This window comes from Aphelocoma coerulescens, chromosome 1 (genome assembly GCF_041296385.1).
Source record: "Aphelocoma coerulescens isolate FSJ_1873_10779 chromosome 1, UR_Acoe_1.0, whole genome shotgun sequence".
NCBI lineage: Eukaryota > Metazoa > Chordata > Aves > Passeriformes > Corvidae > Aphelocoma > Aphelocoma coerulescens.
In genome coordinates this window covers 42,743,202-42,758,935 of record NC_091013.1, presented here as the reverse complement: position 1 = coordinate 42,758,935, position 15,734 = coordinate 42,743,202, and the positions used below count along the sequence as shown (strand labels likewise).

At 34.9% G+C, this 15,734-nt stretch overlaps 1 protein-coding gene and 1 long non-coding RNA gene across 2 annotated transcripts in view; one reads left to right on the top strand and one right to left on the bottom strand.

Annotated features, from left to right (window-relative positions):
* The window catches only part of GPC6 (glypican 6), a 754,465-nt gene that overhangs the window by 290,302 nt on the left and 448,429 nt on the right, over positions 1 to 15,734 (top strand). The window lies entirely within an intron of this gene.
* Positions 12,178 to 15,721, bottom strand: LOC138107160 (uncharacterized). Its single transcript, XR_011149269.1, has 3 exons — positions 15,552 to 15,721; positions 13,274 to 13,388; positions 12,178 to 12,827 (listed from the first exon to the last, which is right to left on the bottom strand). It is a non-coding gene; the product is annotated as an uncharacterized lncRNA (long non-coding RNA).

Here is a 15,734-nt window from a genome sequence, read left to right as displayed (position 1 = left end):
CCTCCACATCTGTGCTCCATAAATACACCTCGATGTCTGATGGAGAAACAGAATGTTTTCCAGAGACTCTATACTTCTTCAGCCCTTAGAAATTCACAGAATATGTTTCAAACACATATAGGTATGATGGGTGATGCATAGTGTATGGCAGCATCTTTTATATAACATAGTGAAGCTTAGCAGGAATGAGGGTGTTAGAGAGCGCACAGAGGAGGGAACAAAAGATGACTGGGATGTAGGCTGGGTGTGGAACATTTTCACTCCATCTCTTAGAGCACTTTCATTGTTAAAAAAATTTCTCTGAGTGCTGTTAAGCTAAAGAAAGAGTATAAAAGGAAACAGAAAGCTGTGACAGTAATTGTGGAATGAATCTACAATAAAGGACTTTTAGTGGTGCCTGATGCAAGGATTAACTTTTTTATATTACATAAAACAGTCGTGGAAGAAAATACAAAAATCAATAATCTTTTCTAACCAGTTTAAAAGAAAAATAAGTTCTCTGAAAGATTTGCCAAGGATATAGTTGTATACTGGTGGGAGCAAATGAACAAAGACTTTTTCCCAAAGCTCAGAGCACAGTATCTGAGTTCCATACAAGAAAGCATGAGAAAGGACTACAGAGATGCCCACTGCACAGTGTTTCCCACAACCTGGCTCCAACTGAACTTAGCATGCTGGTTGGCTTTGATCTCCTTGTCTTTTAATATTCTAGAAACAGGAATTAAAGCTCATAAAGTTGTCCTTTGGAAATAGTACATAATGACATGCAATATATAGGTACCAAAATCTTCTGTTAGACTGTCCTCTTACCATTGTTTGATATCTAACATTTCCTATAGCAGGTGACATATCTAAAAATCTATGCCTACAAACCAGATTACTTCTTTTATTTCCATTTGTGGAAGGGTCTTCAAAAATCTTGAGATCAGAGGGTTAAAAAAAAAAAAAAAAAAAACCACAAGAAAATATAAAAAATAATTATTAAATAGTGGAATTGGACCATAATTCTGTAGTCAGATTTTCATGGCTGCACACATGCCCTTATAGAGATGCTGCTGTACAAACAGCAGTTTGTCATGGGACAACTGTAAAAGGTGTCAAGGTATTTTTTTAAAGAAACCAAGTTTTTCCCTACTTAGACAAAGTGATTGAATGTAACAAAATATGTCTTAAAGCCATTGAGATGGCCAACAGAAAAATCAAACAAACAACAAAAAAATGAAGATAGTTATGAAGAACCTGAAATGCTGCCCAGTTCTTTAAATAACTGAAGTCAGTCATACACTGTATGGGCACAGGCTTAGTTCCTGTAAGAAGAAATTACTGATATTTCAACCAGATTAATTGTAGACTGATATACTTAGTAAATTGCATTCATTTTGCATCTGATTGTCATCTTTATCTGGTCTCTCAAGTACTTCTCGATCTACCATGTAGGAAAAATATATTCTTACACTGAATTTTGGGTCGAGGGGTGTGCTTCTGAACTTGTCTTGCTCAGACAGGCCTCATACATGGAACTGGTGAGGATGAAGAATGTGTCAAGCCTTTTTTTTGCTGTTGAAGTGCCATCCCCGAGTTTATGGGGGATTGAGGTCACTGTGGCCTGTGGCGTATCTCTAGGGAAGAAGAATGTATTGCAGAAGAAGGTATTGGAGGGTTTCAGGATGAAGATTGCTTTGACAAAGAAAAAGCATGGATGGAGATTCCTGTCAAATTCCTTCCAAGAAATGGAAAAGCAGAAGGACTGTAGTGCTCCTCCTAAAAAGGCAGTTTATTTTAAAAAAACAACAATTTTTTGTACTAATAAATTCTCAAATAGCATTTGGATGACTTAGATGTTACAGAAGTGGTGTATTATGAGGTGGGGCATGTGATTCTACATTATTCAGTACCTTTTTCCAACCTGGGAGAAAATTAAACAGAAAAAAAAAAAAAAAGGATAAAAAGAGAGAAATATAAAATAAAGAGAAGAAATAACCATGGAATGATCAGTTATCTTTGGTCTTAGAACTGCAGTTTTATTTGAGGAGTATCTGCTATAATGCAGTTAAATATATTTTTTTTAAAAATTGATCAAAATTGACACAGAGTTTTGTACCTGCTAGATGTATCCTCGTATGTAATGACACTGAAAAAGATCTTGAGGTCAGTGTTGACAGTCAGTTACCGATGCAGGACTACAGCAGGAGTATTACTTAGTATTCAGCATCAGTGACATTGTTGCTAAAGTACTACTTATCTTTGAGTTAAGATGCCATTTAACTGTAAAATACAAAACACAGAGGTACCGATAGTAGTTTTTATGAAAGGAAGGGTGAGAGTTTTCAAATATTTTATAGTCTTTGGGAAAAGAAATGAGATGCTAAACACATAAAATAGTGCGATATTTTTCTTTAAAAATTCCCTCTGTTGATGGAGATGAATTATGAGAGGATTAAAAGAATGGTTAAATTCATATTTGTCTCTCATATTATGAATTTAAAATAACTCTAGTTTAACAAATAGAAAGCGAAGGGTGTCTCGTTCTAAGGCTCCAAAAGAATTTGATTCAAATGATTTTGGGCAATAAACAGCTCTGTAATATAGCAGAAGTGAAAATGGCCTGTACACAGAAACTAAAACTTAGATAAAAAATCAGTCTAGATAAAGGCAATATACTTTTCATGAAGTCTCTGGGAAAATGTGTTCAGTGATGTGGTAGTTCTACCATGACTTTAAATTCAAGCCACGACATTTTTCTCAGACACATACAATAACCCTAAGAAATGAAGCCCTTAATTCCTGAATTACTGCATGACTTTTTTATAGCCTGTGTTATGAAAAGACCAGATGACTGTAAGAGTTCCTTCTGGCCTTTAAATCTTAAACCTCTGTGAAGAGGACATTGAAAGAAGAGCTCACAGATTTTGGAACTGACACAGAAATCTAAACCCCATGAAAAAAAGTGAATGAAATATTGGTCTGCTGAAGAAGACAAACATTCCTTTGTATTTTCTAATTTCATCCCACATGCCTAAGCTTTTTAATTATAGTCCAAATAAATACAAAAAGCCCCTGCTTTTTGCTGATCATCAGAGCTCAGCAGTATGTAATGTTGTCACCCAATTAAATCAGCTTCTAGATCTGTCTTTATACTTGTGTTAGTAAAAAAAATTGGATTCTTCTTTGTAAGCAAACATCACACTTATCAGATGTCTTTTTTTTTTTTTTTTTTTTTAGTTGAATTAAATAATTTCATGTTTAAAATTTCCTAGAAAGATGAACTGAGACATTTGAAGGTTTTTTCAGGAAGCTGAAGCTGTCTGGTCAAACTTGTACTTTTCAGATGGTTTTGCTGCTGTGTCTAGCCACGGTTTATATAGGAATAACTAAATTTTTATTATGGCGGATCATGGTCCATGCAACATGAATTCAGATGCTGTGAAGTGATAGCACTATTTCTTATGTAAAAACAGACAAGTTCTGTAGTGTTTATTTTCCTAATTTCTATATTTGAATAAACTACATAAATACTTAAAGCATTAAGTGAGCTTTATGAAGATGAGCTGTAGTTTCTCCGGTAGCATCATAAGTACTGATGCAAACCAGGAAAGACTCCCATTTTATGTTAATTAAAAATCACCTTGACAACTGAAGAAATCCCCTTATAAACTTAGAATTCATTTACATGTAATTAATCAAAATTTTGTTTGAGAAGATTTAAATTCATTTCAAGGAAACATACAAGTGTTATTTCCTCTTTTAAAAGTATGTTTGAAGCATTGTACGTAATGCAAATTTTTTGCTAGTGACGCAGGTTTCCAAAACTTCTTTTCTGTAAGCAAATGAAAAGGCAGTGGGATGTTTTTGCTAATGATATTTTAAAAATCTTGTTAATTAATAGCTATTTTATCTCTTATGAAATATTTCTGGCATATTTAATAAAAGAACCAGACACATAGGATCATCTTAAAGATGATGCTATTCTGATGAGCATATTTTAAAGAATTAAAACTTCTGTTTCTTTCCTATGGCAGGAATTGTGTTCTGTGCCACTTATTCACTTTCCACAAGCCCACAGTCCACGAAATTGAAAAATCTATTGAAAGTCACATGTGAGTGAACCCACTAGCCTTTAATGTGCAGGAACGCTCATCAATCATTTCTTTATCCCTTCTTTGTTCTAATTTTACTCACCGACTAGGAGCGAGTGCTGTGTATTATTATACACAGGATTACCTGTTCCAGTGGCTGAGCCCCTCAGAGTTAGTACTGCTGTATGAAAGCCATGCAATGCACACCCTTCTGTAGTTTTGCAGCTTTGCATGTTCAAAGTAATGTCTGCCCATCCCAGCTTAATTATTTGTGTGGTAATCCAAGAAGTTTTCATAAAGCCTAATTAATTTTATGGTTGGATATAGAATTAGTCTTTTGTTGTTCTGTAGAAGCAAGGCAGGCTTTACGGTGTCAGAAACAGTTTGAAAGTCTAAATCAGGTGTAATATAAACAAAAGATGAGTCAAGAAAGTGGAACTAAAGCTCATTGGAGAGAATATAATTTCACATTCTTTGTAATGTGTCGAAAGCTTTATTGTGTCAAAAGAAAGAACTACATAGCCATCATGAATTGGGCATTTATGGAAGAACAGAAGTTGTTTAATACTCTTTTAGATCAAGCTTTTGCAATACTTCACATTGTTTCCCAACAGCCCTCTGATCCACAATCAGGTACAACATAAGAGGAGGGTATTGTCTTTGCATTAATTCTCTTTGTAGGTTTTTATTTCCATCCAAAGGGGTTTTTTTGGCCCCTTGCATATGTAATTCTTATCTTTCAGATGATAGAAAGGTAAAATTGGGACAATGGGTTCTAAAGAAGAAAATGAACAGTGATCAGTGCAAATGAAGAAGAGGGACCTTGCAAATATAGGAAGCAGAATTTAGGGAAACTGTTTTAAAAATTTTCCCTTCTGTTTCTACACAACACTAGTGAGCTTTCAAAATAAGCTAAATGTATAAATATGAAAACTAAATTTAATCATCTATTGTACCTTTACTGAAATGTGACTATTCCAGCAGCTCATGGTATCAGTACAAAAAGATTGGCAAGAACTCAGCTGGATACCCCGATGAGCTGCAACCAAGTATATTTGCAGTTACCAAAGGGTAAATTCCTGTATTTGTCTTTGATACAAGAGCTGAGGCCTTAAAATGAAAACAGGTAGTGTAGTTTTACTAAGCAAGCTTGGCCAGGTCTGGGATTGTATTTCACACCTGAAATAAGACGTCCCCCACATCACCATCCTGATGTTGCTTTCTGCACCTGACAGGTGTTTTATCACAACAGAGGAGCAGCCATACGGCTGAGCACAGAGGTCTGTCTAGCCCAGAATTTGTCTTGACAGTTGCCAGTAATGGATGATTACAAGTGTGGGACAAACAGTGATCACTCACTACCTTGTTTAGGTTTTAGCCCACCACAGAAAATAGCTGTACTGCAGACTAACAGGCTGCATTTTGACATACTTTAAAGCTAGTGCTTTAGAAACCGCAAGTACCAAGCTGTTTCCTTCAGCAGTAGGAATGCTGACAGCAGCTGTACACTGAAACCTGATCTAACCATTGTACATTGCCCCTGTTTGGCAAAGTGTTAGCTGCTGGCATTTAGGGACTCCTCATTTCTATTTATTTTTTATTTGATCTGCTTTTGTAAGTGGGCTAGGCTGTTCACTGAGTAATTTTCCCCCTACAGCTTCTAGTGATAAACACCAGCTGTCAACAGTGAATGCAGTAACATGAGAAGCATACAATGATTTTCAAGACAAGGTCAAATGACAGGTAGTTAAATAATGTAGAAAGGATAATCTTCTGAACAAGCAAAAATCTGAGGTTGGCGCAGTGTTTTTCACAAAATTTGCAATCACCAGATGGCAATGCAGAGGTCAAGCTCCCAGACAGAATATATCATGTAGCTGAATAAATAATTTGGGTATAAATGATACGCTATGGAAACTAATTTTTTCTTTTGAGATACCTACCTGACCTTGTGAGGCTACTGTTAACACTCTTTAAATTGTTGTCTGAGTTGCTTTATAAGGTACTACATGAAATCATATGTTGCTACCGAAGTCAAAAATGATATTGTTATACACATTTAAAGGTCTCATGATTTTGAAAGCTGAGGCTTTTTTTCCTGTGCTGGCACATGTTCTTTAAAGTGTCTTATGATAGGAACATGACAGAAATCATATTCTTGAGAATTTAAGCAAAAGTTAGCTGCTTCTGGGATTTTATCTGGCCAGTCTAGTGCCTTTCCTTGCATATTCCTTTTTCACTTATGCCTGGCTTCTTGTGTTTCATAGTGTCTCTTGAGAGGTATTCCTTTACATTGTCCAAAAGCCTACATTTAACTGGCTAATAAAATTAGCAAAGTGTTTTATACCACTTTAATTTCAATTTTCCCTTAAGCAGGAGGTGCTTTAAATTTCTTTAAATTAAAAGCATCACATTTATCATGCAAAAGTTTAATTGAATGCAGTAAATATCTTTTCACTACCCCTTTAGAGCAAAAACAAATTAATGTTTTTCCAAAGTGGACCTCTTATGTGTGTTAAAAGAAATTCAGTAAAGTGATAATCTAAAATCAGTATGTAACCATAGAACCCACAGTGAGCTGTCACAGACATAATAATATAACACTAGAAGAATTTTTAATGGAAATGTCAAATACAATTTTATTAAGAGGAAGTTAGCTCCCTATGATGATGTAGGTATAATTTCATTGTTGGTTGGGAGCTTAAAAGATTCCTTTTCCTTTATATATTATATTTTAATAAAGGAAATTAAAATATCAATCAAAATCTATGCTGAAATCATGTTAGAGGTTTTGAGGAGCTAGGCAATGTAGGAAAATTCACAGATAAGGCTGCCACAATATCCAGAGATTAAAAGCAGTGAAACAACCCTTAGGAATTGCTTGCCTTCCATGAATTGTCAGTTGATGATGAGAGATGAGGTGATAGCAAAGTGAAATATTTCTTCCCAGTGAGCTGAAGGTGTGATAATGACTTTTGAAGGTGCAAAGATAACTTGATTAGACTGAATTTATTCTGAATTTGCTTTCTAGTTTTAAAGAGAAAATTTCCCTTTGAGTTAATGGAATATTAGTAAGCAGAACCTCATGCATTATGTTGTTTTTAATAGCCAGACCATTCTCCAAAAGTGAGGAAGGATTTACAAATTAGTGCAACTATGCTGATTTCAAAGATCACAAAACTTCTTTGACCACCCTGAGAGAGAAGACAGTTTTGAAGATGGGCTTCACAGTTATCTTACTGTTCTGATAATAATCTTATGACCTTGGTTTTGAAAAGGAAGTATGAAGAAGTACTGGAATTTTTCTCAGTAGCCAAAAAAAAAAAAGATACTTCATTCTTTCTCTGCAGTCTCTTTGTGCTAGTCATATTCCTTCTTTTAGCTGGAAAGTATAAATAAATTGTAGGATTCACATCCAGCAAAACAAGCAAAAAATGAAGTTATTGAAATTACTGAATTATTCAAAGCTTGGAAATTATCAAAATTACTGGCTATGAATGTCAAGTATTTGGGTAACTTAGAGGAAATTTGTTGCAAAAATGACATTTTACTCCAGTTCTAAACCAACTCTTTTGCAATATCAATGTTAGTAGCTACAATTTGTTCAAATGCAATTAATTATTATTTTCCTTTCTGTAGTATTCAAAGAGGAAGAGCAAGATCCATCTCACTGAAGTAACAAGTATGAATTATATTGTAATGTTATATACACCAAGAGAAGCATAGAAGGTGTAATCAGGGTCTAATATTACTGTTTCTGGCATTTGAAGATGACCTCTAGTTCTTTAGCATATGATATTTTTATGAGCACTGCTAGCTGGAATCAGAAAATTTTTTAATATATGTCTCTCTCTGCTGAGAAGGTTTGAGGCTTTGAATGGGTTTTTTAATTTATAATACATACTTTTTTTTGTCATTGAACTTGTTGCACAATTCTTTCAAGCTGAAATTTCAAACAACCTAGCAGCATAATAATTATTTGGTACTGGACACATTTCCATTGCTACCATCAATGCTTTTAAAGGAGCTACTTATTAGCATAGACTGGAAATTACTGAAAATCATGGCAGCTGTAGTGAGAAGGGAGTTCTTGTGAGCAATACTTCTCTTTGCATATTTTCCCTTTTATGATCTTAGTTGCTGGCTGACACAACTTGTGTGTCACTGACAATGCTGAGCTGGTAAAAAGCAACTGGGACAGGAACAAAGGGGTTCAAGTTGTGAATTCTGTATCTTGATTTTCTGATTAGGAGACAATTTTAAACAACTGTATTTCCTCCACTGTTACATAAAATACATGCAGATCACATTTTAAGCTCTAATAGAGGTAAGGAATCATTATCTTCGTTTTTTTTTTTAATTCTATGTCTTCATATCTATTTTCCAACTGAAATTGGCAATGATTATTGAAACAAGATGAGCAGGATGCAATTGTAGCTGCATTAGAAGTAAAATTCATAATTAATTTAATTATTCTGTATTTTTCCCCCATTCACACATTTCAATGAACCTTATGCTCCTGAGACCTCAAATGGTACTCCTAAAGAATAAAGTCTTCTATTTAACTACAAAATAGTTATAATACAGAAGCAAAAAACCATATGAAACACAGTGCCCGAAATAACTTTCTCTCCATTGCAGTACCTGCTAAGAGCAGTGAGACAAAGCAATAGAAGGAAGGTTTAACCCAGCACTGGATTGTGCTTAGTGTAGCTGTGGATAATTAGAGCCTGATGCAATGCTTGCTTTCAGAAGTTGTTAGCTTTTGCAAACCTTTTGTGTATAGAATTGTGGTGAGGGGGGATACTTACCATCAGCTTGGCAGCTTATGTTTTATATGAGAAACATTTTAGCATCAGATTGCCATAGACATTTAATGAAATAAGTCAGTGGGAAAAGATCAAGAAAAGATTTGATCTGAGATGTCAGGGAATTCTTTTAATCCACTGCCTTAAAAATAAACGCTAAATATTGTTAAAGCCTTTCTGCTGCTCCAAAGCAGATTCTCTAATACTGCCAATAGCGTAAAATTGCTCTGGAGGTGTCCATCTTTCTCTCTTGACTGAATATGGAGCCTACATGATCAGTTTTGGGTGACTAGCATCAGTTATAGGAAAAGTATGATTAGCAAAGATTAATCCAAATCTGTGTTGTTAATCAATGTGCACCAATGCATTCTTTTGAAACTTGAAGCCCACATAGGAATGATATTTTCAGAAGAGTGATTTATCTCCATATATGATATATATATGGTATAAACATATCCATATATGGCACTTTTACTTAACATATTATTAGAATATTTTACAGCACTTTTTTTAGGGGTAATTTAATTATTGAGATTTGTCTCCTAACATTTATTATAATGTTCACATTTGACTTTCACTTAATTTCTTTTCTGATATATTTTTCTCAGGATTTGTTTTTTCCTTTCATGAAGCCACACTAACTTTAGCCATAATGGTTCATTATCATGCTGGATATTGAAGAAGTAGCCTTCTAATATTGTAATAGAGGTTTTACATCTTGCAAAAGAAAAATATGAGAGCAAGAAAAAGTCTTTACTGTTGCATGATGAGTTTAATAGCTATGTAGATTCCTGAATGTTTAAAGACTACAGAAATGTAAGGTCCAACCTGCAATACACAAGATGAATCCACAAAGAGATAATTATCAGTTCAGAAAGACAAAATGGCAAACAGCTGTGAAAGCAGGCTGATTCAAAAGGCTAAGATTTACCAAAATAAAAATAGTAGTTTCGTATGAAAAATGCCACATAATTAGTGAGTAGGTAGTGAAAAGTATTGCATTCCTAGATGTACTTATAAAAAAAGTATTTTGCAAAATCAGAGTTAAGAACTAAAGTATTTTCATGGCTTTTGTTTCATTTAATTACCACTTATTCAAATGAAACTGAATAAAAATTAACTTAAAAGCAACTGAAAACTAACAGCAAAGAAACATAAACAAAAAAAACTTAAAAATAAGACAACAGAATCAGTTATTAAACAAAATCACAATACCATTTTGTAATGAAGCAAAGGTGAACAAACCAAGTGACATCATACTGAAGTTTCAAAGGAATGCTAAGTTCAGACTAGAATACAGTAAAATATATGCTGGGAATTATCAGGAAAAGCCTTTCTTTTACCATTTTCAGAATTTGGCTCATATAGACTCCATTATGCTGATTTATGGGATAGGGTGTTCGAGGACCAGCAGTCCTGTCCCACTGACAATTCATCTGTCAGAAATGTTTGAACTATGTGGTGGAAGCCATGTGGTTAAGGCTGCATAGAAATCACACTTTTTCTGTTTCCCACAGAGGAGAAACTGTACAGCCAAGCTACAGTTTCCATCTTCATTTTCTTCTGTGGTGAAATCCTGCCTAAAACGTGGCTAGTATTTTACTTAATCTTTCATTCTGGGACCACTATCTGGAGCGTAGGAGATAGCAAGGGAGGAGAAGTATGTAATTTGTACTGGTTCTGCATCAGTATTTCAAGGCAGGAGACATGAAAGAATGCAAGGAGGAAGTCTCAACTCATCTCATACACTGAACTCTGTATTCCCAATTCTTCTTCAGCAGCAAAAAGTTTTTATCTGCTGATCTACCTTTAGCACCAAGCGGCTAAACAGGCTAAAATTTTAACACTTGCATGGTCTCACCTCTAACTGAATACATTCTGTTTGGCAAGCTACCTTCATGTCCTGTGCAGTCACATTTTTTCTATGGTTTAAGTGTTTTTAGTTGTGCATGGAGAACATTTATGTACAAAAATATCCTTGTGAAATGGGTAGTGCTGTCTTCTATTTTTATTCCTTTAAGACATGCTAAATATAAATGCACAAAAAAATAGAAGTAAAAAGGCTCAAGGAAATAGCAAGTTAAAAATACTTTATCAGCAAAGAAGATACTGAGTCAGAAAAATGGAAGTTATACTTCTTGTCATACATCACTTTGAATCTTTGGAGAATACTTAGATACTGTTGTGATGGGCCTTAGCATAAGAACACAAATATAATTACTATTAAAATCGATCAGTGTGGGAAGGACTCCACTTCCCTTATATAAGAAATGCTGGATTAATTTATTAACAGTTTCTGGGGTAATAAGGAAGCAAGAGAAAAGAGAAAACTTTTTCTTCAGTCAGCATTGTAGTTGGGGAACTGAGCAAAAGCACACATTTTGTTCCTATTGTCATTTGTAAATATGTCATTACTAAGTCTTTACATTGTAGTCATTGGTATATCCAAGTAATTAAATTATGTTAGTATCTCAGAAAATCAGAGCATCCAAGGGTATTCTAATTAAACAGTTCAAAGAAGCTTTGAGGGCACAGATCTAGGACACAATTCAGGTAACATTTGTAATGAAAGCATATAATCATATGCTCTGGATCCAAAACAAAGTAATCATCATCACATATGTAGCTTTCTTTATCTGATTTTTTTTTTTAATATATTCATATGGACTGCATGCAACTGGTGAAAGCTATATACTTGTTGGTTTGAAACAATGGGTTAGTCTGAAACTGAGTCACTGCACCTGGTGCACTTCTCAAAGCAGCATTTACAGGAAAAACTGCAAACCTTATCTAGGCCACTGTCAGTAAGTGATGAATGAGGTCAGTGGTGGTGTAACCCCAGTTCTTTTTCCATGGGTGCAATTGGCTCCCTTGGAAACATTTTGTAGCTGATTTCAGAATATGCAACAGGTCCCACCAAATATCTGCAGACTAATAGCTTTTGCAGGGCTTCTAAAATGTTGTCTTGTCAACATTGAATTGGGAATATTGGGAACATTGAAGGCAGCAGTGTAATGTTTTCAAGAATCTATATAGTACTATATGTCATTAATAGAGGTACAAAGTATTGCTTGTTAATGTATGAACATGTAAAAACTCACTCTCCTACCAACTTTTAAAACTAGAGTCTGCATTACAGTAAATCAGAAATTTGACATTTGAATAATTTTAAAGCAGTCTGCTAGCTGTCTCTCATGACTTTTTGAAATACCAGCTTTATGGTAGAACCAACAGAGATATGATAAAAATTGCAGAGAGTAACTGATATATTAAATTTCCCATAACATTAACTAAAGTACATTTCTCTCAGCTGTGAAAAGTAGCAATTAACTATCCAATTTTATATATGGTTTGTGAGTACCCTTTTGGTAGCAAGAGGCTGTATTTCTGCAGTAGCATAAATGAAGTACAGGCTGATACAAAATGAAGGTTTAGTTTGCATTTTGCCTGTAGTCAGATCAGAGTTTAAAAACTTAAGACTTCAAAAGATTTTAGCCCCTTAGGATCTTAAATATAATGTTCCTTCATTGTGCTGATTTCAGATCCATGTAAATTCTCTCAGTGAAATGGGTGTTTACCTCCAAAACAAAAAAAGATAAAATACTGTGTTCTATGAGAAATCCTATGCTGGAATAATGTCTTTCACGTTCATCCAATTTAGTTCCACATAATGTGTCTAAAAAGCATCAGTGGTGTAAATAAACATGGAGAAAATAAGTGATGTAGATTTATGTTTATGTATAGCAAACACATCTAAATTCTTGTGATAATCAACTTTGTATTTACCAATGAATAGCAATGCTCCCTAACTGTGCTCAACTGCTAGGAATGTTTTTATCATTGCCAAAACCATAGCTTTACAAGAAGAAAACAAATCAGATGATAAAAAATTAATGCATTCATTATAGCAGCCCTTTTTCTCCATACTGAAGAAATCCAGCACCTGTTAATAGACAAAGAGGAAGAGGGAGAGAAAATGTAATTTCACTGTACTATCCATTAGCAGGAGTTTTTAAATCATCAACAGAAAGATAACAGTGTCCTTTGATTACCTCCATTCCTATGAGAAAACAAGAGAAATCTACAGTGAAATCAGTATCTCTGATTATATGGTGGTAATGTAGTTTTTTAAAAGGATACACCCTTATCATCTTCATTCCACAAAAGGGCAATACAAGCAAAACCCAATCAAACAAAATACAGAAGTCAATAAAAAAAAGAAGTACTGATTTTTATCAGGTTGGTGAGGGTTAGAGCAAGTTGCTCTGGAGTTATCTCAAAAGGCACGTGACATTTTAGCTCCCACCCTCTGTTCTGTAAGATTTTTGATGTTTAGAAAAGAATGAAAAAATAAGAAAGAAAGAAGGAATGGAGGTCTGGGCTACGTACTGTGTTTCTGAAGCCCTTCTGACTGATTCTGCCAATCAGTGGCATGCACTCTCTATCCAGTTAACAGCTGATCTGCAGCAGTTACCAAAATCTCATATTATGGTAGTCTTACGCTCTGTAATGCATAAGGGCAAATGTGATTATGGTGTTATCAGTATCAGCAGATTTAAAGTGACAGAAATATAGTGAAATTTAAATTTTACCTTCCATGGCAAAATAACAGGTAGAAGCATCCTTTAGTGATGCTGAAAATTGCATCTTTCCACCAACTTTTAAAAAATTCAAGTCATTGACACCTTTTTTTTGCTGAACTTGCCTTCTGTTGGTCTTATTTTCTTCTGTGAAAATGTAATAACACACCCTACACTCTCTTTACAGGAAATTTTTATGTTTTAGCAATATAAAAACCCTTTTCCCTCCTCCTCCCCCCCCCCCCCCCCCCCAAAATGACATAGGGCTTTGCTTCATCATCCCCGCTCTTCAAAATATCGTCACTGGGAAATGCTTGGCTTAGTTTTCAGCCTCCTCACTTTTTACTCAGTTCTGAGTAGTAGTAAATATTGATAGCAAATAGATTCACTGTTTACTCTATAAAAATTAAAGTTCACATTCTCCATTTATGTGCTATTGCACCTAAGAGCACACCCATACTTTTCTGCTGTTTGTATAAGCATATACTTATATGCAACATACAGTCAGACAAAGTACAGAACTGAAAGTCCCATTCAATCAAATGATGCTGAAGATTAATGAAGAGTCCACTGCACATGTTCATTTGTTTAGAAGAGATCTTAAAGTCACCTATTTGGACATCTAGAAAGATTTTTAGTTCTATTTTTTTATTGAAAATGAGACCTCATAATTTTAAAGTCATTCTTAACCTTTTTTCTTCTATTTTAACTTGCCCTTTTGCATGCATCTCTTTCTTCCTGTACTCAGCCCTTTTGTAGCAATAGTCCCTTGAGTCAGAAAGAACCAACATGACCTTGAACACATATCAAAGCAGATGTAGTAAATTTACATAGTATCATGCAGTTTTCCTTGAAAATATATCACCTAGTGGGAAATGGGGACATACTTATGCCCAGACAACATGAAATGAAGGATAGCTTTGTCCAGAGGTCTTTGACATATTAAACTATTTTTCATGAGAAATTACAAACTTGCGCAACTTTTTTCCCTCTGGAACTAAAGTCAGTGGGTTGGTATATTGAAAACGTGGTGCTGAGTGAGACTTATTCACACAAGGAGGAACCACACAGTTTTTGCAAATCTGTGTGCTATCTGACCTCAGATTTAAAAATCAAGTGACTTAAAGCAGTCCCTTTTTCCAATTCCTGCCCTTTTTCCCTTAGTGCACACACCAGTATCCAAAACTGTTTCTTACATTTATTTTCATGTTCTCTTTGATTAAGTGCAACTGTGAGCTCATATTTTTTCCTGCTGACCAAGGACAGCAGCAGCAGACTGACACCATGATGTGTGCTGGTACATACCAGCTGGGTGATAACAGGCCTTGTGAAACAAGTTGGGAAAAACCCTACATATTTTCTGTGTTAACCCTACTACACCACATGCCCTATATACAGTAGTCAGTAGCTGGAATCTTTCTGGTATCAGAAAAATAGGAAGAAAGTACATCTCTTGTGGCTACACATGATATCCCAGAAGTACCTCTGAAATCCACTTGTGCTTTGAAGGTTCAGATAGATTTCAGCTCAATCTATCTGTTATTAATATTATTAGTAGGAAGTAATTTCCCATTTGGTCGGATCCCCATGGTTCATTGCAGGCACTCACGCATTCTGATCAATATGATTATGTAGAAGTGTCTTATTGTTTAAAATACCCGTGTTCACACATCTCACAACTTTGACATAATACCCTACTTATACAGTCTACTTCTTATACGTTTCACTTACTTACACTATTTATACATACATTTATACATACATTTATCACTCTACTTATACCTTTTCTTACACTGTTTACAACTTCTACATAACACAGTACTTCTGCATTTTACTTACTTATACAATACACTACTTCTACATTTTACAACTTTTACATAATGCAGTACATATACATTTTGCACCTGCTGTGCATGAGATCTCACATTGCTTGATTGGTTTCTCTGTTTTATCCATGAGCTCCTCACACACTCTTCTGATAATATAATTGGCTTTAATCTAGTGTGGCACAGTCCTTTTTTATCTATTTCTTGTTGTCTTGGTATCTAGTTTTTTAGCTTCTTCTTTCCCAATTTAGCACAGTTTACCTTTTCATCCTTGATTAATTCCTGAGGGCTCTAATAGGTGGGGCTCCAGATCCAGGCAAGCAAAGTCAATATGATGACAACAACAAAACCCATCCAATGATCAGCAGCCAAGTTAGTCCAGAAAATCGAAACAGCAAGCCAGCAAAGAACAGGAAGCAAATATAAACCCAGCCCACCTCTACC